The 12,713-nt window shown below is 42.3% G+C and overlaps 1 protein-coding gene across 2 annotated transcripts in view; it reads right to left on the bottom strand.

Moving 5' to 3' along the window:
* LOC148094332 (cyclin-Y-like protein 1) overlaps positions 1–12,713 on the bottom strand; it is a 66,972-nt gene that overhangs the window by 41,271 nt on the left and 12,988 nt on the right. Inside the window, exons 3-4 of one of the 2 annotated variants that reach the window (XM_087825045.1) lie at positions 10,039–10,140; positions 4,652–4,844 (exon numbers count right to left, since the gene is read on the bottom strand). The gene's annotated coding sequence lies outside the window, so the exon portion shown is untranslated. The remainder of the gene's footprint in view (positions 1–4,651; positions 4,845–10,038; positions 10,141–12,713) is intronic. The other variant, XM_087825051.1, reaches the window with a different exon arrangement.

Genomic DNA, 12,713 nt, shown 5'->3' with positions numbered 1-12,713 from the left:
AAGAAATATGAAATATAAGCTGCAATCTAAAGAGTTTGTAAGCACCACAGAAACTGAATTTGGCACATTTCCACCTGCACGTCAGCCTCTTCTGCTCAGCAGCTGTGCCACAGTCACTTCACAGCCTAAGTCTCGGTTTCCTCGGCAGCAATGGAGGGAGAGTATACACGGGCCTTATTTGCAGTTAGAAGGGCCAAAGGAGATATACGTGGAAGTGAGTTGTACACCTTAAAAGAATTAAATCAAGGTCCTCTTTAGCCTCTCATCCAACACTACCCATACTAACTGGTTTATAAAATCACTCAGAGGCTTACCTGGCAGCGCCAAGCAGAGCGAGCAGAAGTTTTCACAGGTACTTACTTGCCTGGTGCTTAAAGCTACACTTAACTAATTCACGTAATTTGTTCATTTATTTCACAATATTTGAATATTCTGAAAAGTGAGTACTTTTCAGTTACAAAGCCATGTGCACCATCTGGGTAAATTCACACGGCTAATTATTCTAACATTTAAAGAAATTAAAAGCTCAACTAAAGTTTAAATAGAATAAGAGCTATAGTACATTTGCTCTATGAAATAATCTCCGGCATTTACATGAAACAAATGGACCAATGGGGTTTTAACATCTTTGTGAATGTTTTCTACTTCAAAACCACAGTCTCCATTAGCTACACTGTCACTCAGGCTTATTTTCCAGCAAGTACTTCTTCTCCCTCCCTCTATCCTCCCTCTCCCCCCCTACCCCCCTTTAGGCACCTGGTCTTCAGAAGTTTTACCTCAACATTCCTACAGTTAGACAGGAATCTCCCTGCAGGAGGGAAGAGGACCTAGAGGGCGCCATGGAGACGAACGTTCTGAAGATATATTTGTGTCAAAGTAAATAAATTAATCAGACTCAGAGGTTTCTCCTTTGTGTAAAAAAACAAACAAAATAGTATTCTCTGTAGCACTGGCAGCACATTACACATCATTCAGTAATTTCAAGTCCCTCTCCCACCATTTCCCTCTGTATTCAAATTACAGTTGGGAGGAATAAAGCAGCTTCTAGGCAGCCAACTGAACACAGCCTACTTAAGAACACCACATAGAGTCCATGTCAGTTGTCTATTTTGAATTGAAATAATAAACTCTAACATCTTTGCAGGTGAACTGTCCTGAGTATCAACTATCTTAACAGGTGGGAGCCAGGGTATCCCCAGCCCCTACCTGGTTCCTTCATTTAAGTACCTTATGGATAAGTAAGGAGAGGGAGATGGGATGGATACTCTGAAGTTGGGGTATTCAAGTTTTCACTGACAAAACGGAGAAGATATACCCAAAAGTCTTCACAGAGGCCCACGAGACATTAAACAGAGCCATAAACAGGAAGGGCCAAGGACTGGAGTGTCTCAAGCTGGGTTGGAGTATGAACTGGGGGGTTTGGGTAGTGAACATGGAAACTGGCCAGACAGGACGGGAAGGGAATAAGGGGTGGGGACACCAGGAAGAGCCAGCTCCAGAAAAGCAGCCTCCAGGCAAGGAGCCTGAGGGGGTGGCTCCCTGCTAGGGGACCCTGGGGTCAGCACAGGACAGAGGTACTCCTGAGAGCAGTGAACACCCGCCACCTCCTTACCATCGGGCTTTTCCACGTCACTGAGGCGCAGGATGGGGTGGCAATCACAGAACAGGGAATGCAAGTTGTCAAGTTCCATGGCAGCCGTGGCTGGTGGTTCTGCCACTGAGTTCCTGGAGCCCCCCCCATACACAGGAGTCTCATATTCCCGAGGCCGCCCCCCAGAGTGCTGGCCCAGCTTGGGGCTGGCATTGGGCTTCAGGCAGCAGCAGGACAGTTTGTTCCCCATGAGGACCCTTCACTCCCTGCTGCTGTCACTGCCTTTACTCAACAGTCCCACCCCCCAACTCCCAACAGTGCCAAAGCCCTGTACAGCACAGGGGCCACTGGGCTGCCAGGCCCCGGGCAGGGCTCAAGGCCCGGCTGTGCCCCTGCTGCCGCCCCCCCTGCTGTCAGCTGTGACCGCCTCCACTGAGCTGACTAGTCTGTGAGGACGGCGAGCAGCCTGACTTAGTCCAAAGGTGTGGAGATCAGACAACTGCTGAGAATCACAGCCACCGCAAGAAGAGAGCACAGCCGAAGCTCCTCCTCCTTCCACAGCTGCTTCTCAACTGAAGGCAGTTCACCTGGTTGGCACCAGCCAACCAGAGCACATTCCATGGTCGCCTGGTTACGAGGGACCCATTCCGCCCAGAGTTCCATCCAGGCCCCCACCTTACAGGGAAGGCAGTGGTTCAGGATGCCCCCTCCCTGCCCTGCACCCACTCCACCCCTTTACCAAGGGCACAGGCCTGGCCCGGTCTCAGCTTCCATACATAATTGCCTAACCAAGTCCAATTTGTAGCAGGAAAGCTACAAATGTATTGGCCATGGCATCGGGGTGAAGCAGTGAACAGGAAGCGAGGAAGTGAAGACAGCAACTGAGGGCTTCTCTTCCTGAGCATTTGGCTGAGAAGAGAGATGTGGCAGTAGTGAGAGGGAAAGACACTGCTAGGATATGTTTATTCTTAGATGAAAAATACATGTATATTTATATGTTAAAGGATAAGAGCCAGTGCAGAAAAAAACAGAAGTTAGAGGAGCCGGGGGAATGAAGGGAGCAAGGCCCCCGTGAGCAGGAGGGATGCACCCAGAGCAGGGACGCATGAGCTCTGGAAGGACGGAGAGGCCAGGAGGGAGCAGACCTGTGCAGCCACAGTGACACTGCTGGTAGAGGGGAGACTTAGGAAGAGCTCGTCAGATGACCTCTGTCTGTCTTTATTTTAATAGGCTCCTACAGGGAAAGCCCCTGAGAAGGAGAGGGTGAGGTGTCCAGTAGTGTGCACTTTAGAAAAGCTGGAAGTACCCAACAATACACAAATAATATCTTTCCTCAAAGGTGGGCGGGCTCAAAAGAACTTTGAGCAAAACCAAGGAGGTCTACTATAAACAGATGTCACAGAAGTAGAAGAGAAATCTAATTATTTCCCCAAATAATTAACAGGAATAGCACCAACTTTTGGAGAAGAGTAGAGAAAAATTTAAGACAACAATGACATGTAATTGAAAAAAGTGTGAACATTTACAAGCCCTTTAATCACACATGTGCCAAAAAAAATAAAAAGGAGCAGAGGGAGTGTTCCCCTTTATTAAAAGGACAGCAGGAGGGAAAGGTCAGCTCAAAAATCAGGGAAGCAGAGACTATTAATATTTAATAGTTTAAAAGATGTAAGTAAGGTTTAGTGACAAGAACTAGTGACATATTAAAATGTGGAGACCACAGTGGAGTGGGAAAGGGCTCGATGAAGTTCAGTTTCAGTAAACAACATGGAGTTAAATCCTTAGGACCTAGTGACCGAATTTCATGGTGATAATATTATTGTCTAATGTCCTAGGAATGTCATTAGATACCATTCTGGATGACTCTTGTACACTTGATGGATGCCTAAGATTATGTGACAAAGTAGCGCCTGCATTTATCAACAGATCCACACAAAAAGAAATGCATGACCTTGAATATTAAAGAATTTTAAACTTGCTAAGCCAAAAACTAATAGAAAGAATTATCAAGAAAGTAGATTTTAAAAGATTTTGTTTGAAGAAAACACTGCAGAGCAGTAAGAAAAAAATCCTCTACTTCTATAACAGTAGCAAATCAGGGAGAGCAAAAGGAAGCTAATAGGCGTGATATGATTTGAGTTAGGGCAGAGTTTGATTTTGTGACAGAATCAGAGACCTTGGTTTTGCTCCTGATGGCTGAATATCTCCGGTGAGGACTTTATGATCATTGTTTAACATGGTCTGGTGTGAACTCATTCACTCACTCATTCAATACCATTCAATACCTGAGCCTTTACCACAGCCTACACGCATTCTTAGGTTCTGGGGATGTTGCTTTGACCAAGATAAACAAGGTACCTATTGTCATAAAATTTATTTCTAGTAGAAGGGTCAACACACAGTGTTGCCCATCACACCACAAACTCATGGCTCAGGATGGCTATTGATCTCCAGCTATTCTGTCTTCATTACAGACAGCAGGGCAAAATGATAAGGGACATTTTTTTCCAGAATATCCACATAGCACAATGCTTATATATTACTGCCTTAAAGACTAGTCACATGGCCACACCTAGCTGCAAGAGAGGCTCAAAATATATAATCATATAACTAAGTAAGACAGAAGACAAAACTGATTATGGGAAAGTAACTAGCACTCTATGCCACAATCTGTAAGAAAAGATTAGAAAAGTTTCAACTTCAGGAATAATCATGATAAAATTTCATAGCCCTTTGTAAGCATAAGTGAAAAATTTATACCAGCAGGTCTGTAATAGTCTTTTCTGAAGCAAACAGGACAGGAACAGTGGAGAGGGGTTTAAGCTATAGAATGAAACTAGGTTACATAGAAGAAAGATTCTCCTGCAGTCAAGTAATCAGGATTACATAGAACATGGGTATTGAGACTAATAGGGGTCCAGCCTGAGTATTATAACTAGTGGTTCTTACAGAAGAGGATTTTGCATGTAAGTAACATGCACATTTTTCCAGGGCTGACTGTATCATCATCATCTTATTCTCAAAGGCGTATGTAAACAAAAATGCTAAGAATTACTATACCTGATTTGATGTGGAACAACTCTCATTCCCAACTTCAGAAAATTATAATCCGGATTTGTTAGGAAGTAGGGCATTCGATGATGTTGATATTCACATTTTAGTGAACTGTCCAGTGCTTCTTCCACCTGTCTCTTTCCAAGCCTTCTGAACTCTTTTCCCATCTTCTGTCTTCTCATAGCATGTAGGTTTCTTTCTGCCAAGTGAGTCAATTGACATGAGAATTTTACATCAGAGATATGATGCTCTGAAAAAATAATAAGGGTGTTCGTTTGCCAGACCATCAGGGCATTAATGTTTATTGGACAGGTCAGTGTCAGCCCCAAAGGTCCACTGTGATTATAGTCCCAAATCTCGGGGCATTTCATGAGGCCAGTTCTAAGATAGGCTTCCAGTGTTAGAGGAGGGTTTTTTCTTTTCCTTTCCTTCCTTTTCACTTCCTTTTAGGTGTTCAGTTAGTATATTAAATAAGTATCAGTAGAAAAAATGCCCTTCGTCTCTCTGGTGAGTTCAGTGAGGTGTATGTGCATCACATATTTAATGGTATCTAGCTGGCTAGCTGGCTTTAATATACCCCCTTTAAAAGAAATAACCTGCTGGCCTGTAGAGTTTATGATGAGAAATCAGCTGACAGCCTTATGGGAGCTCCTTTGTAGTTAACAGCTTTTTTTCCTCTTGCTGCCACTAACATTCTCCCTTTACCTGGGATTTTTGGCATTTTAATTATGTGTTTGGGTGTGGGCCCCTTTGGGTTCTTCGTGCTTGGGACTCTGTGCCTCCTAAACTTGTGTGACTTTTTCTTTCATTGGTTAGAGAAATATTCTGCCATTATTTCTTCAAACAGGTTCTCTAACCTTTGCTTAGGTTCAACCTCTTCTGGAACCACTATGATGCAAATATTGTTACGTTTCATGTTGTTCCACAGCTCTCTTAAACTATACTCCTGTTTTTTAATTGTGTTTTCTTTAGGTTCTCTAATTGAGTGATTTTTTTCCACCCTGTCCTCTAATTTGCTGATCTGATCCTCAGCTTCCCCTAATCTGCTGTTCATTCCTTCCGATGTTTTTTTTATTTTTTATTTCTACTATGTCATTCTTAATTTCCTTCATAGTTTCTATATCTTTTTTCATGCTGTGGAGCACCATTATAATCAGTATTCTGAACTCCGTATCATCAAGTATTCAAGGCAATGCAAAACAAGGATCTGAAACCAAGAATACTCCATCCAGCAAGGCTATTATTCAAAATAGATAGTAAAGCACGGCTGGGCATGGCTCAGCAGTTGAGTGTCCACCTAAGATCCAGGCAATCAGGGTTCGATTCCCGGTCAGGGCACATGCCCCGGTTGTGGGCTGCAGCCGATCAATGACTCTCTCTCATCACTGATGTTTCTATCTCTCTCTCTCCCTCTCCTTTCCTCTCTCTGAAATCAATAAAGATATATTTAAAAAATAAATAAATAAATAAAAATAAAAATAAAAAAGGAAATCCTGTGACATGCTACAGAATGGATAAACCTAGACATGATGCTACGTGAAATAAGGCAGGCACAAAAAGAAAACTACTGTGTGATTCTACTTAGATGAGGTATCTAAAGTAATCAAACTCATATAAACAGAAAGTAGAATGGTGGGTTGCCAAGGGCTAAGGGATGGGAAAAATGGGAGTTGTTTATTAGGTATAGAGTTTCAATGTTACAGTATAAGCAAGTTCTGGAGATCACAGGACGATGGAAGGCCAAGACGGGGGTGTAGGGAAACACTGGACTCGCCTCCTCCCACAACCACATACAAATTACAACTAAACCACAGAACCATCGTTCAGAACCATCTGAAATCTGGCTGAATGGAAGTCCTAGAACTAGAGAATTAAAGCAGCAGCCACACTGAGACTGGTAGGAGGGGTGGTCTGACACCCACGTGTGGCATATTTTTTAATCAGGAGGGATACCTTGGCTGTGGAGGTCCCCCCATGAGGATCAAGGGGTCCCAGTCCTACTCCAGACTCCTCAGTCCAGGGTTTCAGTGCCAGCAAGAGAAGTCCCCAAATTCTGACTGTAAAAACCATCAGGGATTGGGGCTAAGTGAGACCAAGGCTGCTGGAGTCCCAGGCAGTTCCTCTTAAAGGGCCCACACAGACTTACTTACTCAGATTCACTCCCTCTGAGCTCCAGCACTGGGACAGTAGCTTGAAAGGCACCAGGGACATACAGAGGGGAACTAAATTGTCTGACCTCAGTAAGAATTGGGGGGCAGCTTTCTCCCAGACAAAAGTGCTGGCAGAGGTCACTGTTCCTTTGCTGACACCTCCTCTCCACAGTGCCTTCAGGCAGTCGCCGTATCTGAGACTCCATCAACCTAGCCCACACTGTTCACCACCCCTGGCTGGTGATTCCCAGAGACCCCACCCTATCCAATTTGCAACCCAACCCAATTTGCAGTGGTTTTTCCATAGGAATAGCCTGTCCTAGCTCAGGCTTCAGACTTTCCTAAAATATCTCAAACAAACAGCAGATGGCCTCAGCCTGCCCCATACCTCTTGCTAAGTGGTCCTAGGCCCAGCACTAGGGGCAGCAGGCCTTGGTTCATAGCTTGGCCTCTCCTAGGGACCTCCAAGCCCAACACAAGTACCAGTACCTGCAGATCACTCTGCAGATCGTTCTCTAGCTTGAGCCAGGTGGTCCCAGGCAGAGCACAGGAGGTAGCTGACTTTGCACCTCCCAGGTGGCCCCAAAGATAGTGCACCCAGTAGTCAGCTTCAGACCAGATTACAACCCTACCACATCCAGGAGCAGCACACTCAAGGGGCAGACTCGGTGAACACCAAAGGCCCACTGAAGTAAGTCCTGCTCCAAAGAGGTATCTCCTGCATAGCAGCTCTTCCACTGTAGTCACAGCTGGTCCTCACAGCCAATTGGCGTGGGGGTCAATCCCTCCTACTGATGGCAACAGTAATCAAGACTCAACTACAACAGGACAGTGTACAAAGCACACACAGGGGCACACCTAGAGTGCCCAGCTCAGGTGACTGGGGAGGCTGAGGCACTGGGCCCTACAGGGCACCTAAAGGACACAAGGCTACTCTACCAATTCCAGAACACCTTTCAGCTCTACCTAATACATAGAAACAAACACAGTGAATCAGCTAAAATGTGAAGACAAAGAAACATGTCCCAAATGAAAGAACAGAAGAAATCTCTAGAAAAAGAGCTAAATGAAACGTAAGCAAGCTATCTCCTGGGTACAGAGTTCAAAACAATGGTTATAACGATGCTCAAGGAACTAAATGAGACCTTTAAAAAACTTAGTGAGAACTTCAGGGAACTTAAGTGAGAACATCAATGAGCCCAACCAGTGTGGCTCAGTGATTGAGTGTCGAGCCATGACCCTGGAGGTCACAATTTGATTCCCAGTCAGGGCCCACGCCCAGGTTGTGGGCTTGATCCCCAGTAGAGTGTGTGCAGAAGGGAGCTGATCAATGATTCTCTTTCATCATTGATGTTTCTCTCTCTCCCTTCCTTTCAATGAAATCAATAAAAAAGAAAAAAAAGAAAAAAAGGCCAGTTAGAAATGAAAGAAGTACAGAGTCCCAAACAAGATGAACCCAAAGAGGTGACACCGACACACATCATAATTAAAGTGCCAAAGGTTACAGGCAAAGAGAAAATCTTAAAAGCAGTAAGAGAAAAGCAGTTAGTTACCTACAAGGGAGCACCCACATGATGGTCAGCTGATTTCTCAACAGAAACCTTGCAGGCCAGAAGGGACTGGCAAGAAATATTCAAAGTGATAAAAAGCAAGGACCTTCAACCAAGATTGCTCTACCCACCCAAGCTATCATTTAGAATGGAAGGTCAGATAGAGAGCTTCACAGACAAGAAAAAGCTAAAGAAGTTTATCACCACCAAACCAGTATTACATGAAGTGTTAAGGGGTCTTCTTAAAGAAGAAAATTTAAATAGAAAAGATATGAATAAAATGGCAATACATATCTATCAACAATATAAAAATCAAAATAAGCAAACAAGGAATCTAATGAACAAAATAAAATGATAAATAAAATAGAACCAGAGGCATGGAAACATGGAACAGACTGACGAATTTCAGAGGGAAAGGGGGAGGTGGGATAGAAAGAGATTAACCAAAGAACTTATATGCATACAGGGACACAGACAATAAATCAGGTGGTGAAGGCCTGGGGTGGGTTGGGGTGGGGTCCGGGTAAAGGGGGGCAATGGCAGGGGAAGAAGAGGGGGACATCTGTAATACTCTCAATAATAAAAAGGTTTTAAAAAAGAGTTCTGGAGAGCTGTTGCATGGGAATATACTTAAGACTACTGACCTGTACACTTAAAAATGGTTAATATGGTATATTTTATGTTATACACTTTTTACCACAATTATTTTCTAAAAATGAGCGCAACACTTGAAAACAGATAAAGAAAGAAATGAAATTACTATAAACTACTAGCCAGAATAGTTGCCCAATAATCCAGAGATTATTATCAAAGATTGGAAAGCTTAATTATCAAAGATGGGAAAGCAAATCGATTTAAGCAATAGTTGCAAACACAAGCCAGCCTTTATAGTAGGTGTGTATAGCTGTCTTGAAACTCAAGTTTGAAACACATAAATCACTGTTGTGTTTAGAAGCACAAATAAACACTTTGTCAGAGAGGTATTAACACCAGCCAATTATGCTATAAATTTGGGGTATAATAAATGGTTTTAACCATCACTACCAATTATGAATGACAACCCAACTGCTATACCAAAGACTATAATGTAGTGAACTTAATTAACAATTTTTTTTTTTGCAAGTTTTTCTATTTGTGTTAAATGATGTTACCCAACAAAGTTTCTGTTGTTGCAATTGTTGGCTACCGAAGCACAATCCAGCCCATCCTGACACGCTGATTATTTGCAAAACTCAATGGTATAATTTTTAAATAATATAAGTCATTTAAGTATTTACATTGTTATTTACTGAGTATTGTGTGGTTCAACACAATGGTTCCTAAAAAATGTGTCTTACTAACAACATCTGCAATGAATCTGGATATTTATAAACATGATTTCATGTGTTTACTGACTAGGTAACAGAAGTCATGCAAATTGTTCAGTTTTGTCAGTTTCTTAGGCCCTACAACATAGCTATCAAAAAATAAGCTTTCCAAAAATCAGTTCTTGTTGTACATTAATTATATCATAACGCCAAAGTTAACTATATTTTTTCATTAAGGACAACACTAAAGAGGCAAACTAAATGTAATACACAATGGTTGTTGATGCATATTTACATATGTATTTTTTAAAGCTGTTGTAGAGAGCAATAAAGGATAATACATAATCTAAAAGCACTGTTCATTTATAATATAAACAATTGTATACCAAGTTAGGTTTTCATCCACGGTAGGCTGTCCTCTGGCATGAGAGTGTATGTTCATGTTGCCCAGATTCAAACATACTCATCTTCCTTAATGATTTCCAAAGCTGAAAACAAAAGGAAATATGCTCCTTAAAAGTACAACTCAAAACCCTAATGTTATATTATACATAAAAATAGGGAATCCTAAATTAACTAAAACAAAGTCAGTCCTGTTTTGGGACTTCATGTATTAAATAGTAAAGAATCTTATATTTGAAGTCAGCTATACCCAAAAGTTACTTTGAGTACTTCATTAGTCATATACCTTTAAATGTTACTTTCTTCAACTATGTCAACTTAATCTTCATTAATATTTACTGCTGGAATCTATTGAGTATACGTTGAAATTTTTAATTTGCATATCACAGCTCTGAGAAGGACTGTCTTCCTTTCCAAAGTGAAACAAATAAATGGAAAGGGGAAAGTTAACATTTCCAAGGTTGCATGTGAAGATGGAACAAAAAGTAAGTTGCTAAGGAAGGCAACATGTCAATCATTGTTCAAACACCAAGTGAGCCCTCGCCTGTTTGGCGCAGTGGTTAGAGTGTCGGCCTGCGGACGGAAGGGCGCCGGGCTTGATTCCAGCCAAGGGCACACACCTCCGTTGCAGGCTCGATCCCTGGTCCCAGTGGGAGACCTGTGGGAGGCAATCAATCGATGTGTCTCTTTCACATGGATGTTTCTCTCTCCCTCCCTTCCACTCTCTCTGAAAAGCAATGGAAAAAATATCCTCAAGTGAAGATTTAGGAAAATTTATATTAAAATTTTTTAAAAAACAAATCATGAGAAACATTTACATAAAAGAACATTTCACAGAACTACTTAAAGCCTTTCAGTGTACATCCAGACACGCTGTCTTATATTAGCACACTCTGGAAAGATACAATGTGATAAGGAGAAACTCTTTACCATTAATTTATGTCAGGAAATTTTGGGTTAGAAGAGACATCAGACTGGAAAAAACAAGTGTATGCAGGAACAAAAAAAATAAAAGCCATATGGAAGCCAGTTCTAAGTTACTTCGTATTCATACATTTTTTTTTTAAAAAATTGATTTTAGAGAAAGGGAGAGAGAAACATAGATCAGTTGCCTCCCATATGTACCCTGACTGGGGATCAAACCCTCAACCTGGGTGTGTGCTCAGACTGGGAATCAAACCTGCCGCCATTTTCGGTGTACAGGAGGCTGCTCCAATCAACTGACCCACGCCAGCCAAGGCCACATTCACACATTCTTAAGAGGAGACAGACCCACACAAGAAATGGCAAATCACGAAAACTCTGTGCACATCAACACGGCTACAGTGGTTCTGGTTTCACAGGACTTTCCGCCATTGGCATCTTAATGGAGTCCCTTGGCCGCCTTTTCTAAAATTTACACACACACACACACCCCACCCTCACTTAATGTTTCTTCTTAGTGCTTATCACAATCTAATATGCTACATGTATTTCATTTATCTTGTGTACTGCCTTTCCTGCTCGAGTATGACACACAAAGGCCGGGAGTTTGTGTGGCTCACTGCTGAATTCCTAGTCTTAGAATAGTGCTTGCCAAAATAATAAATGGCTCCATAACTATTTTTTTCCACTTTTATCTTTTTTTTTTTTAACTTTTCTTTATTGTTGAAAGTATTACAGATGTCCCATTTCCCCCCCATTAATACCAAAACCTAACTTTCCTGATTTTATCTCCACCCCAGTCCCTCTCCCCTCTAAGTATTTGTTGACTGAATGAACTAGAATCTCTAATTTTAGCAACAATAATATTATCCTCCCGAGGAAGAGTTACTAATCTCATTGATCATAATGTAAAATACTTATTAGACCAAAGGTATAGTAGCCAGATTCCTTACTAGTTAAAGATACTAAAAGGGGAGCATCTATGCCCAGTGCCCTTTGGCATGTCCTGCTTCCTGCTCTCCCCACCACCACCCTCCCCCCCAAACTAGTCCCAGTTGGCTGCTGCGGCTCCCTCTCTCCATCAGCCATGGGCTGGATCATACCGGTGCTCGCTGCACAGCTGCTTTCTCACACAAATTTCCGCCAAGATGGGCCTTCAACATGACCCACGAGCCTGGCCCTTCCTCCTTTTGGGAAAAGGCGGGTCAGCTCCTCTGTAATCACCTGTCCTCCTCCCACGCAGAAGCCTGGCCCGGGCCTTTGCGTCAGCCAAGAACACTGTTCTCTTTAACCACTGTGCGTATTTGACATTTTTTCTGATTACAAATGTTTTCTAAACTTTTTTAAGTTTCTATTTCAAATGTATTAGCATTTACCATATATCCATCTCTTAAACTCTCAGAAGAGAAAAATACCATATAACCATAAATTACTAACAGTAAACCAAGACTCTGTGCCAACGTGGATTCTCTTACTGGATATGAGAAACATCAACATGGACATAAAAGAACCCATTACCCTTAATACCAAAACCTAACTTTCCTGATTTTATCTCCAGGAACATCTCTCCCCTGCTGTCCTTATTTTGAAGAGATGCTTGCTGAAGTAATTAGGGACGCAGAGCAATGATACCTGCAACTTTGTAAGTTTTTGGAAAAGAACTTCCATGTCTCCCAGCCTCTCCTACCTCAGAGCTGTGCGTCTCTCTGGTATCAGCCACTTAGCAAATGCAGTG

The sequence above is a fragment of the Miniopterus natalensis genome, chromosome 1, assembly GCF_054644295.1.
Source record: "Miniopterus natalensis isolate mMinNat1 chromosome 1, mMinNat1.hap1, whole genome shotgun sequence".
NCBI classification, from domain to species: Eukaryota; Metazoa; Chordata; class Mammalia; order Chiroptera; family Miniopteridae; genus Miniopterus; species Miniopterus natalensis.
This window is presented reverse-complemented; position numbering and strand designations above follow the sequence as displayed.